A 24,387-nucleotide genomic window follows, 5' to 3' on the forward strand; every position below is an offset into this window, starting at 1 on the left:
TTAAGAATAAAATTCAGTTTCTTAAGAATAAAACAAGCAATAGGGAATAGGAGAAAATATGTGAATTTGAGTTGGAGGGAGGTATCCTACTTAGCAGGTTTCATTGTTATGCTATGCAACTCAGCTCTTTCCCCTTTAAAAAAAACTACTAATCACTTCCTTTTTCCATTGTTGCATCCTAGTCATGAGTTGCATCTCACTAAGGGTCTAGGGTTACCTCAGAGGTCTTATTTCCCTCCTTATATAACAGTATTTTCCTCTACTTAATTCTGCCTATTCTTTGTACATTGGTATATAGATATCTGAGACCAAATATCATTTCTGCTACACTTCTCACTTATTTTCCCTTGAAAATAACTGGACCTTTCTACTATTATATACCTGTCTCTGTCAGCCTGTTGCTTTCTTTGCCTTGGCAGTTTGCTTCCTTTCTTCTCCACAGTTCTCTAGATCAAATCAGCGAGTCTCAGACAAATACATTCTTCCTACGCAAATGGACATGGTTTTCCTTACTAAAATGCCATACTCGCTATTTTCTCATCATTCTTTGGCACCATCTTCTTGGGCAGCTTATCACTTCATACCCTCCTTCCTTTTCTCAGGTAGCTGTAATGAAAATCACATTTATGCCCTTAGCTCCTTTAATTTCCTGTCCAGGATTGCAACCTCTCGAGATGGTTTCTAGGCTTTTTCTGATACATTCTTTATCATCTGTATAACAGAAATGGGTAGGTATCAGTTTTGACATTAGAAGATTCTCTGTAACATCTTGTTACAATAACTAGGTCATTTTAAGCCTAGGAGGAAATATAATGATTCCTAAGGTTGACTTTTCTCCTTCTCCTCATCTTTAGGGAGTTTATTTTAGTTGAAAAGGTCTGAAATCAGTCACCATCACTTTGAGCTCACAATTAGGAAAAATTCCTGAAATCTAGGCAGAAATTGAACTCTCTTCTTAAACTTACATTCAGAGGTATGCAAGAGCTTATAAAAACTAGTTAAAATTTCAGTATGATCCATTTCACTTCTGAAACCCACAAAGGCTACAAAACATGGTCTGGTTTTTGGTTTTGTTTACTGTCTAGGCATAAAATGATAGAGAAAATGTGAATAATGCAGATTAAACTAAAATGTATCATGAATACAGCTTTTCACCCTTAGAGTACTAGTTATTAAACATTTACCAGCACACTACTGCTTATATTCATTTCCATCTGTAGTTAACCTCTGACTTTGTGGTTGAGGCAAAATTCAGTTTACTTGGAAACATTTGGGTAACAGAACAATAGATAATATTGTAATGCTTGTGGGTACATAGGGAAGTTGAGGAAAGAACTAGTCATCCTGGGAGTTTCCTTAGCCCAGGTCCTCTTGTCCAAGATGCCCAGAAACTCCCAGAGCCAACCATTCCTTGATATCTCCTTTATCTGTCACACGGATTTAAAATCTCGAATTTTCCCCACCTCCTTCAATTTTACATCCTCTCGCCCTGCTCCCATTCTTCTTGCTTATGGCCTGATTCAGTCTCAACACAATAACTTTGGTTGACTTAAGAAGGTGTACAGACTGTTCACATGTCTGATGATTTGATTCAATCAAATATGTTTTCATCTGGTCAAGGCACCAGAATCAAATGGAGTAATCCCAACCCCATCCTTCTATCCCTCATAACCTAAATTTGTACTCCAGAAAGGAATATACTCTACATAAAAGAATTTCTTCACTTTTAGGAAAGACTTCATATTCCCAGAAAATCTAGAAAATAGAAAAATGTTCCTCCAATTTCTCATCTTCTCCAGTGGGGAGGCATTTATATTTAGCACATACAAGGTTTTTATTTCCCATCCAGAAGGACAGACATAGCATAATCCCTGCCAAAGACCATAAATGCTTCTCTGTTCTTTATACTTAACTAAAAATGAAGTTTTTGTATCCTTGGGATTCTCCTTGACCACTCTCTCATTGTTGATGGTCAGAAAAAATTATTTGATGAGTTAATTGTTCCATCATGAGCCAATCACTTGGGCTAATCTGTTACTTTTATAAATTACTTCCCCTTCCATGTCTGTATGAAGATACATTACCCAGGTGGAAATGACTGGTAATTAGGAGTTAGCTGCTAGTGTTCTAATATAGTCACTGTCTATGAGATGATCTTGCTTCACACTTCCCCAAACTCTAAAATCTTAGTCTCCTCTATTCTGCCTTCTGTCTGTTCTCATTTAGTCAGGTACAAGTATCTTGTGTTGGTGACATAACAAGTTTCAGTGTGGCTGATCATAAATTGTTAATCTCAGAACAAATCTAGTTGAAACCATGCTTATATACTTGCCAAGTCTTATGCTGCTTCTTTTTTGGTTCACCATCTACTAGTTCTAGACAGTCCTGGATAGAATTAATACCTGTTAGTCTCTTTATGGTCTCCAGATAGAAGTCATGTCTCTTTTGGTTCCAGGTTTATTTTTTCACTTGCTTTGGCTTTCATTTGTTCTGTTATCATCTTCTTTCCTTTTTTTGGCCTGCCTTGGTTTTCCTAACACTGTTGTGATTAAATATTTGAGAGACAGAATTCCAAACATTAAATTTATTAGCAAAGTTGACATTTGTCAGTATGTCAGGTCTATGACCTCTCAATAACCAAATACTCCAAAGGGTAACTAATAGAGCTTTCTTATTGCCAATAAATATGAATATTCAAATTTATAAAGTCATGATTAATAATGTTTACACAAGACATATCAAATTAATATAAGAATGAGGAACTGTCACTCACACAATATAGGAAACAGCTCTAACACCTAGAATACAGAACTTATTTTACTATTTCAGCTTTGTAGGAATAGGGAACTAAAGATTACAAATCTTATTCTAAAAGTTGGTTTCCTTAAGCCTTATCAAAAATATTACTGCACAATAAGGCACAGATCACAAAACAGAGTTTGATCTCAATTTAGTTATTTCAATTACCTCCTTTGATTCTTGGGAGACATATCTTCCATGAATCACTTTCTATAAGATATATGGTGATTCTGATGGGATTTCATCCACATATAAAGAGTCAGCTTAATATTCTTTGGGGCTAATTTTGAGTGAGCTTAGTACTATGATTAATACAACAGTAAAAGCAAAGCCAAAAGGTAATTATAAGGCCCAGGATAAAGAAAGCCCACTTGATTATAGTAGTATGCTACCTTCTTGAAACCAAGAAAACCAGGAAGAGGGACCCTATCACAAATTACTATTATCTGTTAAATGTATTTCTATTGCAAGTTGCTAAGTTTCATTCATAATCCATTGAAGTTCATGGACATTTGCAATGATCTCTCCTTATATTAATATAGGAACAAGACTGATTAATAACAGTGTAAGTCCCTCTCTGGGAAGCAGTGAGAATGTCTAATACTAAATGATATCACAAAACCATTTCTACTAAAAAAATTAACTTCTACTTGGAAGAGGAGAGTATCCCTAGATTTTTCAGCAAGGGTTGAGGTTCTAATTGACTTCTTGACATAACCCATCACAAAATTCCAGAATAGATCAAAATATTAATTCATGATTGCATTCCTTTACAGAGATTGGAGGAAAAGAACCTCTTTTTCTATGTTCACACTACCAAGATTCCTAAATTTCTAGTTGTTTTTTCCCTATTAGATTTAGAGAATGATTATAAATTGATTCTGGTAGGGCCAAATAGGGTCTCTTGCATGCACCATATCAGCCTGAGAAAGAGAAGAGGAAGCTGCTCCACCACAAATTAGAAATTGACCTGAGGTTACTAATCTCCATGGCTGCTCTGGAATATCTCTTTTTTTTCCCCAAAAGCCATCTTATTATTATAAATAAGATTTGCAAAGGAGAGGTTTCCAGACTGACTATGATCTTTGCTCTTTAAAAAGCAAGTTTTAATACAAATGAATGATTTTGTTCTGTTAATATCAGGAGGTGGGAAAGTAAGTTTACAATATGCTCTTTTTCTTAGATCTCAAGTAGTTATTTGATTCTTATTCCTATTTACCTAATTCTTATATTATACCTATTAACACAGAGGAAAGATTGGAAAAGGCTGAGTAAGTAAGAGTGAAGGAATCTGTCCTTATTAAATATAACAGGCTGTGTGCCTTCAGATGTTTTCTTAAAAGTTTCTAAAATTTTAGGAAACTTAAAATTGTTATTAACACTGGTTAGTCCCAAGTAGTTAGTCTCCATTTGTTACTGTTATAATTGTACAATTAACAAAGACTCAAGGTGCAAATGGTTCTATAAAAGATGATGACTTATTACTACCTTCATGGATCAGGACTGGCTTGATGGATATGATGACAACCCCAATACTCATGGAAATCGATAGCTCTGGAGTAATTTAGAATACGTCCCATTCAACTGTGAGTGCCAATGATGACATTATTCTTTACCCATTTATCATGAGATGAATCAAGTGGGGAGAAGATTGCTAATGGTAACAATGCTAGGATCACAACTAACAACAGAGAGGAAATTTAACTAGTAATATAATGAACAAGAATAAAAGTACAATGATGACTATTAGAAAGGCTATTTAAATTTTTGCCAGCCTTTCCTAGACTGATGGAGACTTTCTGCCCCTGATGTTCCTGGGGTCATGGAAGTCATATGGGTTTCAGTTATAGTTTTTGATGAGGAGATTAAACTAATGTTCTGCAATTTCTTAGTTTTTTCCAAAAATTTCCCCCAAAAAATATTCCCGCAGTTGTCTTGCCTGATTTAAGTTTAGGGTGGGTCTGTCACCAGGCCATTTCTGTTCCATCATTAAAAGTTAACCTTCTTTTTCATGGGATAGGAGCAGCAGCTATAGGAGGAATTAGTATAGTTTCCATGATTCACAAGTACCAGTTTGAGTCGTGAAGAAGCTAAAGTCCTTGCTATAATAATATAAGGAATGTTTTGGCCAAAAACCTGGAGAGACAGTAAGTAGTAATATCAGAATTGAAAAAAGAATATGAGAAAGGATAGGTCAGAATTCTCCCTAGCTTATATGTTATAATGCTAAAGATTACAAGGCATAATATAAATGGTAAAGATAAAATTACCCATTTTCCTATGGGTGTCTGCTTTCTCCATCACAAGGATTAACTGAGAAAAGGAGGCTACTATGCAGAAATATAATTTTTTTCTTTTTGGAGGGTTGGGGGGCAGGCAATTGGGGATAAGTGACTTGCCCAGGGTCATACAGCTAGGAAGTATTAAGATGTCTGAGTCCAAATTTGAATTCCAGGTCCTCCTGATTCCAGGGCCGTTGCTCTATCCACTGCGCCATCTAGCTGCCCTACATAATTATTTTCCATCATGCAAGAGATACAAGCTCAAAAGACAGGTTTCATGTGTGAACAGGGGGTCCTTTTCTCCAATGTTAATTACAGTTGTGGTCATCAGCAAAACCGGGAACCAGCTCTCCCAGACAGGCTGAGTTTTTGCAGTCCACTAGGAATTCCTGAAGCAGACTATCTCTAAGATGAAAGTCATGTAATGAAAAGTCTAATGGCCCCTGTTCCTGCTTGAAATTCCTTCAGTCTGTTCTGCAGCTCCTGTATATCCGAGGCAACAGAATATCTCCTCTCAAAAAATATGCACCTACTAGGTAGAAAGGGCTTGCTCTTAGGGGCGGGTGACCAAATAGCATTTCATAGGGAGAGATATGTAATTTTCCCTTTAGTCAGCTACACGGATGAAATAAAGCAAGGGGAAGCATGTCTGGCCATTTAAGATTGGTTTCAGAATACCGTTTTCCAGTAAGAGTCTTAAGTAGTCAAATATACAATTTGGCCTGAACTCCAAGGATGGTAGAGGGATATGAAACTTTGATTCTACTCCCAAATAGGAATAGATTATGAAAGTATTGATTCAGTGAAATGAGATATTCTATCTGAGCTATCTGTTTAAGTAGACCAAATCAGGGCACAATTTCTTTTTTTTTTTTTTTTGCTTAATTTTTTATTAATTTTATTAGAGTAAGGCTCAGCCCTTACATTTAGAATAAGAGCTTACAACTGAATGTCGAATTATAAAACAATCTTTACAAGTAAGTACAAAAAAATGTCATTATTAACAAAGAAATATACAAATATGATAATGCTAGAAACATTACAACCAGATAACTGACAATCTGTATCTTTTGAATTGAAGAGAGATAGGAAAGAGACCATGATTGTTGCTACCCAAGTTTAACAATGAAAATAATTTGGTCAAGTAACTATTTTCTTTCCTTCTACTTCACACTTAAAATCATAAAACCTTTTAGCTGAAATAGATTTTAGAGAGCATCCTGAGATAAGGATAGAATATAAAGATGGGGATGGAGGAGAGAAAAAAGAACACTGATAAGGGGAGGAAGGGTCCAGAGCCAACTATAGACAAGGGTCAAAGAAAACTCAGAAAACAGAAATATAGAAAATAGAAAGCATCAATTAAAACTACTTCATTTTACAGATGAGGAAATTGAAACCCAAAGACCTATAGTTTATTTGTTCAAAATCAGGCAGCAAGTTAGTAGCAAAACCAGGTTTTGAGTCTGGGTCTAAAGGATCACTGCTTCTATCCTTGACATTTTGCTGCCCTTTGAATCAGCTTGTTACTTTATTGTTGTGGAGACAAGTTAAAATACAATTGATTTCCTTTCTTCCTATGTTATTTTTAAAAATTTTGAGAACAAGTAATCATCTGAATTCAAGCCTTTATTTCCTATTTCCAAATCATGAAAACCTCCTCCCCATCTCACCCCTTTTCAACTGTTGTGAAAGTGATCTTGTCCCTTAAGAATATAAGTTTTCTTGAGCAGGACCAGGAGATCATTATATACTCCAACAACAATACTATATGATGATAAATTCTGATGGATCTGGCCCTCTTCAACAATGAGATGAACCAAATCTGTTCCAACAGAGCAGCAACAAACTGAACCAGCTACACCCGGCCAAAGAACTCTGGGAGATGACTATGAACCACTACATAGAATTCCTTTGTCCGCCTGCATTTTTGATTTCCTTCACAGGCTAATGGTACACTATTTCAAAGTCCAATTCTTTTTGAACAGTAAAATAACTGTTTGGACATATATACTAATATTGTATTTAATTTCTACTTTAACATATTTAACATGTATTAGTCAAGCTGCCATCTGGGGGAGGAGGGGAAGGAAGGGAAAAATTGGAACAAAAGGTTTGGCAATTGTCAATGCTGAAAAATTACCCATGCATATATCTTGTAAATAAAAAGCTATAATAAAAATAAATAAATAAAAAGAATTGCACATGTTTAACAAAAAAAAAAAAAAAAGAATATAAGTTTTCTAAGGGGAGGGACTATCTCGCTTTTATTTATTCATTCATTTGTTTATGTTTGTTTACTTATTTATTTAGTTATATCTCCATTGCATAGTACAGTGACTGGTGTAAGTACATTAATATCTTATCTATTAGATATGTGTTATAAAACTACCTCTTCAACAGTTTCTACACTTCTGTCCTCCAAGGAGGAGCATAAGTCTAGAGCTGGAAGATATAGCAGAATTCACAGTTTAATCTTATCATTTTACCAAAGAAAAAACTGAACTCCAGAGAAGCTACCCAGGTCACCCACATAGTATTCATTAGAAGCGAGATTTGAACATGGATCCTTAGACTCAGTCCATTTTTGGTGATGCTTGCCTAGCCTGGGCAAAGTTTGCTTTGCTAAGCAAGTTTAGGGGATCTCTCTCATTACCTATACCTCCTTCCTGCCTCCCATTTTCTTTTTTTCTTTTTTAATATATTTTTTAAAAATCTTAAATACTAAATAGAAAAAAACAGAAAAGGAAAAAATTGTCATGTGCACTGCAGAACATGAGAGAATTCAAAATATATAACAATATTCATTTCAAGAAAACACAAAAATAAAGTACATTGTATTCAGAATTGTCATCTGCTTCCTTTTAGGTTTTCTTTTGTTCTCTGATGTACACTTTTTACTTTGTTATTTTTTTCCTCTTTATTTCTCCTCTTCCCTCAAGCAGATTACAGTTAAGCATAGATATATTTGTGTGGTATACACACACATACACATACATAAATATGTATAATCACATATATACATACATATAAATATATTCACATGAATATGTAAGGTTATACTGTGCTCGTTTGTCCATTGTTTCTGTAAAGGTGAATAGCATCATCTTTCTTAGATCCAAACCTTTCCATATTTTTTCTAAATACATCAACATCATTTATACTCCACCAATATTTGGACAGTCTAAAACAATATTAACATGGCTGACATATAATGCAGTTTCTCTATTTTTCATTTTTGACTGAATTTCTTTTAACTTTAACCTTATAGAAGATCAATGATTACTTCCCCTGGTTTTTTTCATACCCCTTAATAAATTCTATTCCTTTTTAAATTAAAGCTTTTTATTTTCAAAACATATGCATGGATAATTTTTCAACATCGACCCCAGCAAAACCTTGTGCTCCAAATTTTCCCCTTCTACCCTCCACTCCCTCTCCTAGATGGCAGGTAATCCAATATATGTTTAATATGTTAAAATATATGTATACATATTTATATAATTATTGCAAAAGAAAAATCAGGTCAAAAAGGGAAAAATGAGAAAGAAAATGCAAGCAAACAATAACAAAAGAGGGAAAATACTATGTTGTATTTTCTCAACTCAGTTCCCACAGTCCTCTCTCTGGGTGTAGATGGCTCTCTCCATCACTGAATAAGTGGAACTGGCCTGAATCATCTCATTGTTGAAAAGAGCCACGTCCATCAGAATTGATCATCATATAATCTTCTTGTTGCTGTGAACAATGATCTCCTGGTCCTGCTCATTTCACTCAGCATCAGTTCATGTAAGTCTCTCCAGGCCTTTCTGAAATCATCCTGCTGGTCCTTTCTTACAGAACAATAATATTCCATAACATTCATATACCACAATTTCTTCAGCCATTCTCCAATTGATGGGAATCCTCTCAGTTTCCAGTTTCTGGCCACTACAAAGAAGGCTGCCACAAACATTCTTGCATATACAGATCCCTTTCCCTTCTTTAAGATCTCTTTGGGCCCAGTAGAAACACTGCTGTATTAAAGGGTATGCACAGTTTGATAACTTTTTGAGTATAGTTCCAAATTGCTCTTCAGAATGGCTGGATGCATTCACAACTCCACCAACAATGTATCAGTGTCCCAGTTTTCCCACATCCCCTCCAACATTCAATACAAATTCTGTTCCTGATTATTATGTTTGTGTATATCTTTTGTTTCCTATCCCTGCTGACTCTTCTACTTTACTTCTATCTGCTAGTTGCCTTGCTATTACTTAACACATACCCTCAACTTTTAAAAATTCCCCTCTTATCCTATTCCCCTCTTTTTCCCTTTCTCTTTATCCCGTTCCCTTTAATCTATATACCCTTCTATATCCAGTCTTATCCTATTTTCTCCTTCTCTTATACTTTAAATTTTGAAGTTTCATACCCTTCTCTCTCTCTCTCTCTCTCTCTCTCTCTCTCTCTCTCTCTCTCTCTATGTGTGTGTGTGTGTGTGTGTGTGTTTCCCCTCTTTAACCCATTTCCAGTGTAAACAGGATTTCAGAACTACCAGTCATTTTCCCTCATTTAATTTCTCTGTATCAGTTTTTGCTCTCATACTTCATTCATATAACATAATTATTGTTTTTACCTTTTCCCACAGTTTTATTTTTTTAGTCTCATCATACTCAGCTCTACCCTAATCTTTCTTTTGAATTATCCAATTATTAATAACAATTTTAGGTATATGGTACACATTTTCATATATAAAACATAAACAGTTTGTCCTTATTGAGTCCCTTAAAATTAGTTTTTGATATGTACCTTATATTTCTTACATGTCAAATTTTCTATAAAATTCAGGGTTGGTTTTTTTTTTTTGGCAAGAAAATCCTGAAAGTCTGACAAATTTGTTGATCCATTTTTTTTTTTCCATTTAGGAATATGGTTAGTTTTGCTGGATATGATATCTTTGGCCACAACCCTAGTTCTTTTGATCTTCAATATGTAGTATTGCAAGATCTTCAGTCTTTTATTGTAGATGCTGATAGGTCTTATATGATTCTAATTGTGGCTTCAGTATATTTGAATTGTTTGTTGCTGTTGTTTATAAAAATTTTCTCTTTGATCTGGGGACTTGGAAATTTAGAAGTACTGTTCCTAAATGGTTTCTTTGTAGGATCTCTTTCATGTGGTAATCAGTGGGGTTTTTTCCTATTTCTACTTTTCCCTCTTGTTCTAAAACTTCAAGGCAATTTTCTTTAATTATTTCCTGCATTATTATGTCAAGATTCTTTTTAAAATCATAATTTCCAGGTAGTCCAATTATTCTTATGGTTTCTCCTCTTGTTCTGTTCTCCACATTTATTGTTTTTCTTATGAGATGTCTTACATTTGCTTCTATTTTTTCATTCTTTATATTATATTTTATCATTTCTTGTTCTCTTGAGACTACTAGTTTCTTCTTACTTGATTCTAATTTTCAGAATCATTTTCTCCCTTAAAACTCTGGATCTTCTTTTCTAATTGTTTGATTTTTCTTTTCATAATCTTCTTGGTATTTTTAGATTGTTATTGTTGTTGTTATTATTTTAGTTTTTCCTTAATCTCACTAAATTTTAAAATTATTTTTCAGTTCTATGACTTCTTTTTTTTTAATTGTACAATTAGCTTGTGAAAGAAATCAAAAATGCAGGTGGGCAAAAATATAGGGATTGGGAATTCAATGTAATGGTTTTTAGTCATCTCCCAGAGTTCTTTCGCTGGGCATAGCTTGTTCAGTTCATTACTGCTCCATTGGAAATGATTTGGTTGATCTCATTGCTGAGGATGGCCAAGTCCATCAGAACTGGTCATCATATAGTTTTTTTTTTTAATTTAATAGCCTTTTATTTACAGGTTATATGCATGTGTAACTTTACAGCATTAACAATTGCCAAACCTCTTGTTCCAATTTTTCACCTCTTATCCCCCACCCCCTCCCCGAGATGGCAGGATAACCAGTAGATGTTCAATATATTAAAATATAAATTAGATACACAATAAGTATACATGACCAAACCGTTATTTTGCTGTACAAAAAGAATCAGACTCTGAAATATTGTACAATTAGCTTGTGAAGGAAATCAGAAATGCAGGTGGGCATAAATATAAGGATTGGGAATTCAATGTAATGGTTTTTAGTCATCTCCCAGAGTTCTTTCTCTGGGCGTAGCTGGTTCAGTTCATTACTGCTCCATTGGAAATGATTTGGTTGATCTCATTGCTGAGGGATGGCCAGGTCCATCAGAACTGGTCATCATATAGTATTGTTGTTGAAGTATATAATGATCTCCTGGTCCTGCTCATTTCACTCAGCATCAGTTCATGTAAGTCTCTCCAGGCCTTTCTGAAATCATCCTGTTGGTCATTTCTTACAGAACAATAATATTCCATAATATCCATATACCACAATTTATTCAACCATTCTCCAACTGATGGACATCCACTCAGTTTCCAGTTGTATGAATTCTTTTTAAGCAAGCGACCCTTTGACTTTTGGGTGGGAAAGGCTTTTTTCATTTGAGTATTCTTCTCTGAAGATGAACCTCCGTCTTTCCTATTCATATAATAACTGTCTATGATTGAATTCTTTCTCCTTTGCCTGCTCATTTTTAAAAATAAGAGATTGGTGGTATAATCGTGTGTGTGTGTGTGTGTGTGTGTGTGTGTGTGTGTGTGTGGGATGGTGCCTGACCTCAGTTCCTTCTTCAGTTCTCCCCTAGAGCCTGGAACCTAAAGTAAGATCTCTGCCCTCCTGTTAGTTCCCAAAGCCAGGAGCGATCCTGCCCTAACTGTATTAGTTCCTTCTCTCCAAGGCCTGCCATTCCTTATCAATATAAGGTCCTTCAGTTTTCCTGGATTCAGATCCCCAACTCCCCACACTTTTAGGGAGATAAAAGTTCCTGTGGCTAGGCTGAAGCTACATTCTAACCTAGATAACTCCAGGGTTCTCCGCTTGTTGTTTCAGTGGAACTAGCCTGGAGATGTTTACACTTCTCATGGACCAACCCTCCTTCCTAGAGCTGTTTTGTCTTGTTTGTGGGAGAAATCTTGAGAGCTTGGAATTTTCTGACTTAGCCATCTTTCCAGAATTCTCCCTTCCCACCTTCCATTTTCTAGGTTTACCTCTTCAGTTCCCACAATTTCTTCCTTTCTTTTTCTTAAATAACATTTTATTTTTCCAAATATATACAAAGATAGTTTTCAACATTCACTTTTGCAAAACCTTGTGTTCCAAATTCTTTTCCTTCTCTCCATCCCCTCCTCCCTTCCCAAGACAGCAAGCAACTCAATATAAGTTAAGTATGTCCTAGAATTTCTTAAAAGTCAAAGGACTTTAGCAGGCCCTGGAATCAGTTCAAATCCAGCCTCAAACGCTTGAGCCTCACTAGCTGTGTGACCTGGGCAAATCATTCACCTCTGCCTGGTGTGAAAAGGACTTGAGCAAAAGAGGCAACTGTGGTTTTGAAACCAGGAAATTCCGCAACCCACTGGGTAAGTTGATCAACAACAAGGCAAATTTTATAATGGCTAGCTTTGGTCATATATAAAACATCAATTTGCAAATGTTCAAATAGAATTTGTGCTAAAGGGTGACCCCAAAGACCATGGCTCAGAAGGCATATTAAGTAAGTGCTTGGCAAATGGGACAAGCAGAACAAATATGAGCTGCAACAATGATAACCTATGGGACTGTATGGACTATTCCCTGAGTGCCAGGATGGCCCACCTTCTGAAGAGAAAATACATACCTGGTGATGGAGAGGGGAAGAGGGACTTGCCTTCCATGGTCCCCAAATCCCATTTATCTGTTTAGTGTAAAATCACTGTTTCTTTTTTTTTTTTTTCAGAATTGTTGTAGACAAGATCTGAATTGTCTTCACCAAGACAAGGAAAGATGAACAATATATGCAGGATCTTTTGGGGGATGAGGAGGGCTGCTTACTTGGGAGACAGGATCTGTTCCGTTGGTCTGAGCAGGATATGAACAATGGCCAGGGCAGCTGGTAGTTTTGTGGGAGTTTATCTCATTCATGACTTTGCTGGCAGAGCTCAGAAACTTTCTTTGCAGCCATTTATCCCAACCAGACACCAATCCCCGTCTGTGAGTCAGTATAGATGGTGGCACTTTTACTGTTGGCAAGGTACATAGGGCAAGGCACCAAGGTCAGAGAGGCTTCCCATATGGCGTGGTGGTCTAAAACCAGGGTAGCACCAGTTTAATGTGCATAATTTCTCATAAATTGGTATACATTGGTATACAAAACTTAATCAGGATTCTCCAAGGAAGTTTTTCAGACATTGCATACAGAGGAATAGAGTTACAGTGATTCCCACGAGATTGACAAATGGGGAAATAACGTAGCAGGGCTGAGGATGGTATACCACTTAAGAGTAATATTCTCTCTTCCTAGAAAGATAATTTCATACCTAGAAGTCTCTGATCTGAAAAAAACAAACACGTGAGTTCTCTGTTGAAGTAAGAGAACTTCAGCTTCATGGAGACACTGCACCATCAGAAGTGTATCCATCCAAAAGCAAATCCCAAGCCTTTCCCTCTAGGCAGGGGACTACTTCAGCAGCTACAGTAGGAAATTGTGCAGAATAACAATCTGTTGGGCAAATGGAGATTCACACATTTGAGTCAGGATACCAGAGGCTACCCTCAATATTCATTAAATAAAAGTGAAAAAAGGTTTACTGTAATCTGGGATTAATCTGGGAATCCCAAGGCTTTCTTGAGTTCAATCAGGGCAGTGAGGTGTTGAGGTTCAAGTTTTAGAGGTTCTGTAATGGAGTTTTTATTCAAAGAAATTAAAAGTTTAGTAATCTCACCCAAAGATGGAATCTATTGTTGGCAGTATTTGGCTGTTCCCAGAATAGTGATATTTCTTAGACTTAGGAGCAGACAGTTGTTGAAGAATCTGGATGCATTTTGGGGAAACAGAGCAGCTGCTGGCAGACAAATGGAACTGAGATATTCCACTTGAAAGAGAGACACTGCACCTTTGGTTTTGAGACTTTGTGGATTTCTCTGATGAAGCTGGAAAAGATAGCATCTGTCTTCCCTGCAGGTCTCCACCTTAAGTGCTGCTAATAAAAGACCATCAAAATACTGCACCAGAGCAGAGACCTCCAAAGTAATAGAAGCTAAGTCTTGGAGTAAGATATGAGAGAACAGCGTGGGGCTCTCTACCAACCCTTGAGGCAGGTGCAGGTGAGAAGTCCAGAGAGTGTTCTTCCAGGTAAAGGCCAACAGGTTCTGTTTATCTGGGTGAATTGTAATGCTGAAAAAAAAAGTTGAGCAAAGATCTAACACATTAAAACAGACATCGTCCATTGGGAATGGGAGAGGCAGTTGTAGCTAGGTTGGGTACCAGTGGACCTCTATGCACAACATGAGCATTAATAGTCTCATGAATCTTGCACAAATTGATAAACAGGGCCTGGTTTAGGCTTTTTAATGGGCAGAATAAGAGTTTTATAAGGTGACTTGCATGAAACAATAACACATTAGTCTCTCAGAGAATTAATAATAGGTGAGATACTCTCAATAACTTCCTTTGGCAAGGTATATTGGGGAGAGAGAGAGGAGATACTCCTTGGTCTTAATAGTAACAGGGAGAGCTGATTTTAATAATCCCATATCTGAAGTCGACATGGCTTATAAGGAATCAGAGATTTTAGGTGAAAGATGAAGATTGTCTTGGGTGTTATGACCCTAGATAGGGGATAAGAAAGAAATTTCTCTTCAGAAGGTCCTTGAAAATCTAGAAAGTCTCTGAAAAATCAATCACATGGAGAGAATAATCTGCAAACAGAAAAAGGATTATGGGTATTGAATGTGGATCACAACATAGTATTTTCACCTTTGTTGTTTGCTTGCTTTTTTTTCTTTCTCATTTTTTCCCTTTTTGATCTGATTTTTCTTGTGGAGCATAATAAATATGGAAATATGGTTAGAAGAACTGCATATGTTTAACTTATATTGAATTACTTGCTGTCTAGGGGAAGGGAGTGGGGGAAAGGAGGAAGAAAAATTTGGAACACAAGATTTTGCAAGGGTGATTGTTTAAAACTATCTTTGCATGTATTTTGAAAATAAAAAGCTAAAATAACTGTTTGGTCATGTATACTTATTGTGTATCTAATTTATACTCTAATATATTTAACATCTACTGGTCATCCTGCTATCTAGGGGAGGGGGTGGGGGAAAGGAGGGGAAAAATTGGAACAAAAGGTTTAGCAATTGTCAATGTTGTAAAATTACCCACACATATAACTTGTAAATAAAAAGCTATGAAATAAAAAAAAGAAAAAGCTATTATTTTATATTACCCCCCCCCAAAAAAAAAAGAAAAAAAAGAAAACTCTATCACAACAGGGAATAAGAAAAAGAGAATCTGGAATTCTGGGGGTGGAGCCAAGATGGCAGAGAGCAGACATGACTCCCTGTAACCTCCTCTGACCTTCTCTCAAACCAAGAGCAGATTAAGCTTCTAAACTGAGGCTTAATCAATCAAAGAATCCACACATATTTGGAGTACAACACATTTCTAGAGAATTTACCTTGGAAGAACTTCAGAACAGGTCTGTTTCAGTTGGGAAGGGGAACAGTCAGCCAAACCCAGACCGCAGCACAGGGAAACAGGGAAGGAAACTGGGGCCAGGAATCAGAGCATTGTAGCTTCTGTGCATCTGAGAATCTTCTGTAAGCCTCTTAGACTACTCTATCCTGATTGCAAGCAGGTGGTTTTGCAGATTTGCTTTTTGTAAAAGACAGATTATGTAAATCACAGAGCCCCAGAAGAATATGGGACCTAGGCCGTTACCCAGCACTGGAAATCAATCAGCAGAACTGCCCAGGTCAAATTAAAGTAGCCGTCACTCCTTTGCATTGAACAGACCTCAAGCCTTAAAAAAAAATGAGTAAAAAACAAAAAAGAACTCTTACCACAGATAGCTTTTATGGAGAAAGAAAAGAATAGACCTCAAATCCTGAGGTTCCTAAAGGTAAAGCAATTCTAGAAGAAGCCTCAAAGAGAGACATGAGCTGGTCCCCATTTCATAAGGCTTTCTTTGAAAATTGTATAAAGGATCTTAAAAGAGAGGTAGAAGAAAAATGGCAAAATGAAATGAGATCATTGCAAGAAGGAATAGAAAAAATGGAAAAAGAATGCAAAGAACAACAAAAAAAAAATAATTGGCCAATTGCAAAAGGAGATAAAAAAGGTAACTGAAGAAAATAATACACTAAAAATTAGAATTGAGCAAATGGAAGTGAATGACTCAATAAGACTTCAAGAATCAGTCAAACAGACTTACATGAACTGATGCTGAGTGAAATGAGCAGGACCAGGAGATCATTATATATTTCAACAACAATACTATATGATAATCAGTTCTGGTGGATGTGGCCTTCTTAAACAATGAGATGAAACAAATCATCTCCAGTAGAACAGTAATGAATTGAACCAGCTACACCCAGCAAAAGAATTCAGGAAAATGAGTGTGAACCACGACATAGAATTCCCAATCCCTCTGTTTTTGTCTGCCTGAATTTTCTATTTCCTTCACAGATTAATTATATACTATTTCAAAGTCTGATTCTTTTTGTGCAGCAAAATAACTGTATGGACATGTATACATATATTGTATTTAACATATGCTTTAACATGTATTGGTCTACTGCCATCTGGGGGAGGGGGTGATGAAGGAGGGAAAAAATTAGAACAAAAGGTTTTGCAACTGTCAATGCTGAAAAATTACCCATATATCCCGTAAATAAAAAGCTATAATAAAAAAAAGAATCGGTCAAACAAAAACAAAAAAAATGAAAAAATAGAAGAAAATATGAAATATCTCCTAGGACAACTGACCTGGAAAATAGATCTGGGAGAGACAACATAAGGATTATTGGGTGTAAAGGGCTGAAACTCTTGAGTTCATGCACTAAGGTTCAGACAACCAAGCACTTATAGCTAACTACCAATTGGACAATACTCTATTAGCATATGCTTGGAAAATGGCCTTTCCCACTATTCTGTGCTGGCTTGATAATTGGTGTATACAGAGAATTGTAGGAGGGACTGGGGGTGGAGTAAGATTAGCCAGAGTCACTTTGGCGGTAGATGAAGAAGAAGGGAGGTCGTGGAGATTCTGCTTCCATCCAATTCACTTCTACCTTTAAAGACCAAGAATAAAGACCAAGGACTTTTGGTTATCCTGACTCCGGCTGATTCTAAGGCATCCAAGGTGCTAACGTAGTCATCACATTTGATGCTCAATTTGTGTACCAAGGACCCTAATTTCACTGAAGAAGAGTGAAATGAGCAGGACCAGGAGATCATTATATACTTCAACAACAATACTATATGATGACCAGTTCTGATGGACCAGGCCATCCTCAGCAACGAGATCAACCGAATCATTTCCAATGGAGCAGTAATGAACTGAACCAGCTATGCCCAGAAAAAGAACTCTGGGAGATGACTAAAAACCATTACATTGAATTCCCAATGCCTATATTTATGCACACCTGCATTTTTTATTTCCTTCACAAGCTAATTGTACAATATTTCAGAGTCTGATTCTTTTTGTACAGCAAAATAACGTTTTGGTCATGTATACTTATTGTGTATCTAATTTATATTTTAATATATTTAACATCTACTGGTCATCCTGCCATCTAGGGGAGGGGATGGAGGGGTAAGAGGTAAAAAATTGGAACAAGAGGTTTGGCAATTGTTAATGCTGTAAAGTTACCCATGCATATATCCTGTAAATAAAAGGCTATTAAATAAAAATAAAATAAAATAATAAAATAAAAAAATAAAACACACACACACACACACACACACACACACACACACAAAGAAAAAAAAGAAAAAGTCTCTGGCAACCAGGAAATAGGGGGAGTATTTTAGTAGACAAACAGGGAACTTATTTTGTTAAGGGCTAAATTAGTAACCTTTTCTAGCTGAAATGGGGCAGATATTAGGAAAAGATTCTCCCCCAGCCCCAGCCCCAGCCCCACACCCACCCCTGTCCCGAGGGGGGCACTATAAAAAGCATGCTTAAGTTGATCAAGGGACAAGCTTAATTATCACTTGGTTGTAGATCACTAAACTCTTGGGTACATTAGAACACACACCCCCTTAGTTCTTAAAGGAAGAAGAGATAGGGTTAGATAATTGGAAGCTGGTAGGAGATCAACTATGTGAATACTACAATGATAAAGGTCCTGGTTCAATTTCCAAGGAAACATTCCATACATACAACATAATACAATTGGCCTTAAAGAATCCTGCAAGTTATAGAAAAAAGAAAAATTTTCAGAACAGCCAGATGAGGAAGTGTGAGGAAAAAGAGGACAAAGAACAGATTAAAAGTGATATCACCAGAGGGCATGAGGAGTTACGTGAGGATGAAGGGTGTGGTGATTCTTGATCTCACAAGGCAGCTTCAACCCTGCCTAAGCCAAACCTGGTTCTTGACATGTCCCCATCAACTTCACCTTCCGGGATGGAGGGGGGAGGAGTAGTAGTGGAGGGACAGTGATACCACCAGCACCTCCCCCTCAGCAATTACCCCCTCCTTATGATTAGATTGCAAAAGGCAGTACTTAAAGCCACAGAAGGGCAGGATATAGGTGACTTGAGAATAGAAATGTATTCTGTGATTCAACAGTTTAACTCTTCAGGTCAAGAAAGTAGAAGATACATTCCTTTTGATATAGAAATCCTCAAAGACCTGAAAAAGGCTTGCACTCTTTATGGAGCTACATCAACTTATGTTAAGATATTATTACAGAATTTGGCTTATGAAGTCTTAACCTCTAGGGACTGTAAACCTATAGCAAAGACGTGCTTAGAACCTGGACAAAACTTGTTGTGGCTTTCTGAATATAGTGAGCTCTGTAGGATACAAGCCCAACAAAATAGTCATAGAGGAGTTAATCTTCCAATCACCTATGACCATCTAACAGGGATAGGTTCTTATGCAGAAATTTCAGTACAGATTAATTACCCTATACCAGTATATGAGCAAATTGCTACTGCTGCTATCAAAGCATGGGGTTCTTTCCCCAGTAAAAACTACAAGGGTGAGGCCTTCACAAGGGCCAAATGAAACCCTTTGCTGATTTTGTGGGACGTTTGCAGACAGCTGTCACATGAACTAATGGTGAAAATGCAGAAACAGACATTATGATAAGGCATCTTGCTAAAGAAAATGCTAATGAGGTTTGTAGAAGAATTATACTAAGACTACACAAGGATGCTCCTTTAGAGGAGATCATAAGACGCTGTGCCACAGTGGGCACAAATGCCTTTTATAGCCAGGCTATGATGCAGACTCCCCAAGATCCAAACATGGGAAGACAGGGTCCCTTTTGGCAAGGGACTTCCAGAGAGACTCGTCAATGCTTTCAATGTGCTAAAGTAGGGCATCTGAAAGCTCAATGTTGGCATAGAGACAGAATGAGAAAACAGGGTGGGAGAACAAGACCCAAAACCCTATGTCCAAAATGCAACAGAGGCTTCCATTGGTCATCAGAATGTAGACTGATTCAGGGAAACGGGACGAGGGGCCCAGCCCCAGAGCCCAAGACAAAAAATACTTGGGGCATGATGGCAGCCGATGCTACACCCAGAGAGTGCCTAAAAGTTCAGTACCCAGACACGACCAATCAGCCAGGAAGCAATTTGATCAGCCAGGAAGCAACCTGATGAGAGAAATTGGGGAGAATAGAGTTGCATGCAGCTGGGACAACTGAGATCCCCCCTGGAGAAGTGAAATCTGCTCCTCTCTAGCCTATGGATCCCTTGCCTCCAGGCACAGTAGGCTTGATCATTTCACCTCCTGAGTGTACTTACAGAACATACATTGATGTGGGAAACTGGGGAATGTGTAGATAATATCCCAGTCACTAATACAGGTAGACAATGTGTGACTTATGAACCAGAAGAAGTAGTAGCATCAGGTTAACTAATATAGATTCCTAATAAGCAATCTGGTGTAGCAATCTGGTGTAGTCACCCAGATTCTGGCTCCAAGCAACAAAATCCAGGAATATACTGGACAGCAGCTGTGACAGCTGAGGGACCTATACTCACTATCTATATAAATAGCATACAATTAGAAGGATTGGTAGACACAGGTACAGATCGTACAGTCATTAGAGTTGCCAACTGGCCCAGTCACTGGCCAAAGATTAAAGCAGACACCTACATATCTGGTGTAGAAGGATCAATAGCAGGTGAAGTTAGTGCTACCCCTTTGAGATGGATATTTGAAGGTGAAACAGGAGTTTTTACTCCTTTTATAGTTGGAAAAAATCCCCATCAATCTGTGGGAAAGAGACATTTTAAAACAATTAGGATTAAAAATGAGTACTACGATTTTTTAGGCAGGGCTGCTGTTGAAGGTCTGCCAACACTTTCACCTGATCCTATCCAATGGAAAACTGATACACCAGTGTGGATAGAACAGTGGCCCTTAGGTAGTGATAAAATTCAGGCCTTATTAGATATAGTACAGGAACAACTTGACCAAGGACACTTACAACTTTCTCTAAGTCCTTGGAATTCCCCAGTATTTGTTGTAAAAAAGAAATCTGGAAAATAGAGGATGTTGACTGATTTAAGAAAGGTAAATGAACAGATGGAAACTATAGGAACTCTTCAGCTGGGGCTTCCATCTCCTACTCAATTGCCTAGAAAATGGCCTCTTTGGGTTATAGACATTAAGGATTGTTTCTATTCTATCCCTCTGGATAAGGAGGATATGAAAAGATTTGCCTTTTCAGTACCAGTGTTAATTTAGCTGAGCTTTATAAAAGATATGAATGGACAGTTTTGCCACAGGGAATGAAAAACAACCCTACTATGTGTCAAATGTATGTTGCTGCTGCTCTTACTCCAGTAAGAAAAGCATTTCCAAAAGTAATGTTATTATATTACATGGATGATATATTGGGATGTGCACCTGAGGAACAAATGTTAGAAGCATGTCTACAAAAGACCATAGAAACACTAAGGAACTACAAATTGCACATAGCTCCAGAAAAAATTCAAAGACATCTCCTTTTCAATATTTAGAATATGAAGTATACCCTAAGGTGCTTACGGTACAAAAACTTTCCTTAAGAACAGAGAAGCTAAACACCTTAAATGACTTTCAGAAATTGATAGGAGACATCCAATGGATGCATCCAGTGGTAGGCTTGACTACTTATCAATTGCAGCCATTATATGACATTTTAAGGGGAGACAGTACTTTAAACTCACCACGTCAGCTTACAAAAGAAGCTCAAGAGGCTTTGAGAGAAGTTGAACTGGCTTTATCCAATGTGGTTGAAAGAGTCACTCAAAAACCCTTGGAAATATCAGTTTTTGCTACACAAGAGGGACCCACAGCAGTCCTTCATCAAGGAGAGAGTGTGATAAAGTGGGTGAACCTCCCAGCACAACCAGAGCAAATCCTTACTCCTTACCCAGTGCTTGTGGTTAGAATTTTATTAAAGGCCATTAAGCGAGCAGTACAATTATCTGGGACAAGACCTGACAAGATAAACGCCTTTTATACTAATGCACAAATTAATGTATGCTGTGAAACCATCCCAGAGTGGCAAATTTTATTAGCCATGGCTCCACATTTTACACATGGGTCTCCATTAAAGATCACCAGATCTTTACATAATTGGTGATGGATTCTTGAAGAAAAGGTTTCTAAAGTTCCTCTTAAAGGGCTAACTATCTTTACAGATGCATCCAAACATAATATTTGCGCTGTATACTCTTGTGACTTAACTATAAAGAGATTAGTTAGAACTCCTTTTCAGTCTACTCAGCAGAATGAATTGTATGCAATCATTCTAGCTCTTACTTATTATCCAGGAGACATAAATATAATATCTGATTCGGCCTATTCAGTAGGTGTGGTACAAAGAATTTCCACAGCCCCAATAAAATTTGTAGCCTCTAATATATATCAGCTCTTTAAGGAACTTCAAGAGCAAGTAAGAAAGCATCCAGGTAAGATTTATATTTTGCATGTCCACTTCCAGGTCCTATTTTTTATGGTAATTCAAAGGCAGATAGCCTTCTAACTATGTTGGCCAATCCAGCTTTATTTCAAGAGATCCAAGAATTTCATTTTAAATATCATCAGGCTGCTTGAGCTTTATGTTTACAATTTGGAATAACAAAAGAGGAAGCTAGGAGCATAGTAAAAGCCTGTACAGCTTGCCTTCCTTTCCACACTCCTATACTGCCTCCAGGGAAAAACCCTCATGGTTTGAGACCCAATGAAATTTGGCAAATGGATGTGATCCATTACAAATCTTTTGGTCGTCTGTCCACGTTGTGGTAGATACTTTTTCAGGATTCACTTTTTCAATACCAGCAGCAAGAGAATGCCTGAGTGGTCACTGAATTCCTTATACAAGCATTTGCCATTATGGGTGTGCCACAAACAATAAAAACAGACAATGGACCTGCATATACATTTTGCACACTTTTGTGCACAGTATAAGATTTTACACACCACTGGCATATCTTTTAATCCTCAAGGACAGGCAATAGTAGAGATGAGAAATAGAGACATTATGATGCTCTTCCAAAAACAAAAGAAAGGGGGAGCCACAGATAACCCTAGAGAACTTCTAAATCTAGTTCTTTATACTATTAACTTTTTGATTTTTGACACAGATGCACTGGCTCTGGCAGACAGGTTTTATAACCCACTGGAAGGGCAGTGTCCAGTGAGAGCAGCTCCACTATCTTTAGATAATTGCCAGGTGATGTGGAGAGACCCAGAAAGTGGTAAATGGAAGGGACCAGGTAGGTTAATTGCTTGGGGGAGAGAATTTGCTTGTATCTCCACAGATGAATAAGGAATCAGATGGGTGCCAACAAGTCATATTCGCCTTGTCCATTGGAGAGACAGAGCAGACCCTTGAAACGAAAGAGAAGACCCAAGAAACATTGGGTGGTTCTGTCACTGACTGTGTCCATCACTGAAAGAGTCTGGCAGTTATGGTGTTTGACTCTTGGGCATCAAAAATTGTTGGACTTCAAAACCTTCAAGAATCATTGGAATCCCTGAGACATGATAAGATTGTTGCAGGACTTCAAAACCCTCAGGAATCACTGGATTTTCTGAGAAATGATAAAACTGTTGTAGGACTTCAAAATCTGCAGGAATCATTGGATTCCCTAACACATAAAAATACTGTTGCAGGACTTCAAAAGCTTGTGGGGATCATTGGATTCCCAGACATGTGAAGCAATGGACAATAGATTGGTTTTAGACTATCTCTTGGCTGCTGAAGAAGGCATATGTGTGACTGTTGTTTACATATCCTCATTCTAGGACTTCTGGAAATCTTTTACAATACCATGTTGATTCATATTGTTTGTTATATCACTACTTGCATGTACAATTCATGTTTGTTACACCACATTGAGCCTGCACTGGCTGTGGAATCACCACTAATAGCCTGTGCATTATTGCTATGTGCCTGTGTAATACTTCCCATGCTGATGGATTTGTGCATACCTGTATCTAATAAGACTCTTCAGCCCAGAAACCCACTAGCAATCCCCACTTCCCTTTGGTGCTTTTCACCTCCCTTCCTGAGAAGTCGGGAGGGTGTGATCAACCTCCTTTTTGGTGTTTTCACCTCCTTTCCTGAGAAGTCAAGGATGGTGTGACCACCTGTGTTCTAAAACAAAAGAAAGCGGGAGATGTAAAGGGCTGAAACTCTTGAGTTCATGCACTGAGGTTTGGACAACTGAGCACTTAAGGCTAACTACCGATTGGACAATACTCTATTAGCATATGCTTGGAAAATGGCCCTTCCCACTATTCTGTGCTGGCTCAATAATTGGTGTATACAGAGAATTGTAGGAAGGACTAGGGAATGAAGTAAGACTAGCTAGAGTCACTTTGGTGGTAGATGAGGAAGAGGGAAGGTCACGGAGATTCTGATTCCATCCAATTTACTTCTACCTTTAAAGACCAAGGACTTCTGCTTATCCTTACTCCAGCTGATTCTAAGGTATCCAGGATGCTAATGTGGTCATCACAATTGGGCTTCTTGAAAGCCATGATGAAAAAAAGAACCTAGATATTATCTTATAGGAAATCATAAAAGAAAACTGCCCTGATATTTTAGAATCAGAAGGTAAAATAGCCATCAAAAGAATACACCGATCTTCTCCTGAAAGAGACATCAAAATTATACCCCCAAGGAATATTGTGGCTAAATTTCAGAACTATCACACCAAGGAAA

At 37.4% G+C, this 24,387-nt stretch overlaps 1 long non-coding RNA gene across 1 annotated transcript in view; it reads right to left on the reverse strand.

The window, feature by feature from the left end:
* Positions 1 to 263: 263 nt before the first annotated feature.
* Positions 264 to 24,387, reverse strand: part of LOC116421552 — an 84,489-nt gene continuing 60,365 nt past the window's right edge. The window contains exons 3-4 of the long non-coding RNA XR_004231957.1: positions 2,403 to 2,539; positions 264 to 606 (exon numbers count right to left, since the gene is read on the reverse strand). This is a non-coding gene — a long non-coding RNA (uncharacterized LOC116421552). The remainder of the gene's footprint in view (positions 607 to 2,402; positions 2,540 to 24,387) is intronic.

The sequence above is a fragment of the Sarcophilus harrisii genome, chromosome 2 (assembly GCF_902635505.1).
Source record: "Sarcophilus harrisii chromosome 2, mSarHar1.11, whole genome shotgun sequence".
NCBI classification, from domain to species: domain Eukaryota; kingdom Metazoa; phylum Chordata; class Mammalia; order Dasyuromorphia; family Dasyuridae; genus Sarcophilus; species Sarcophilus harrisii.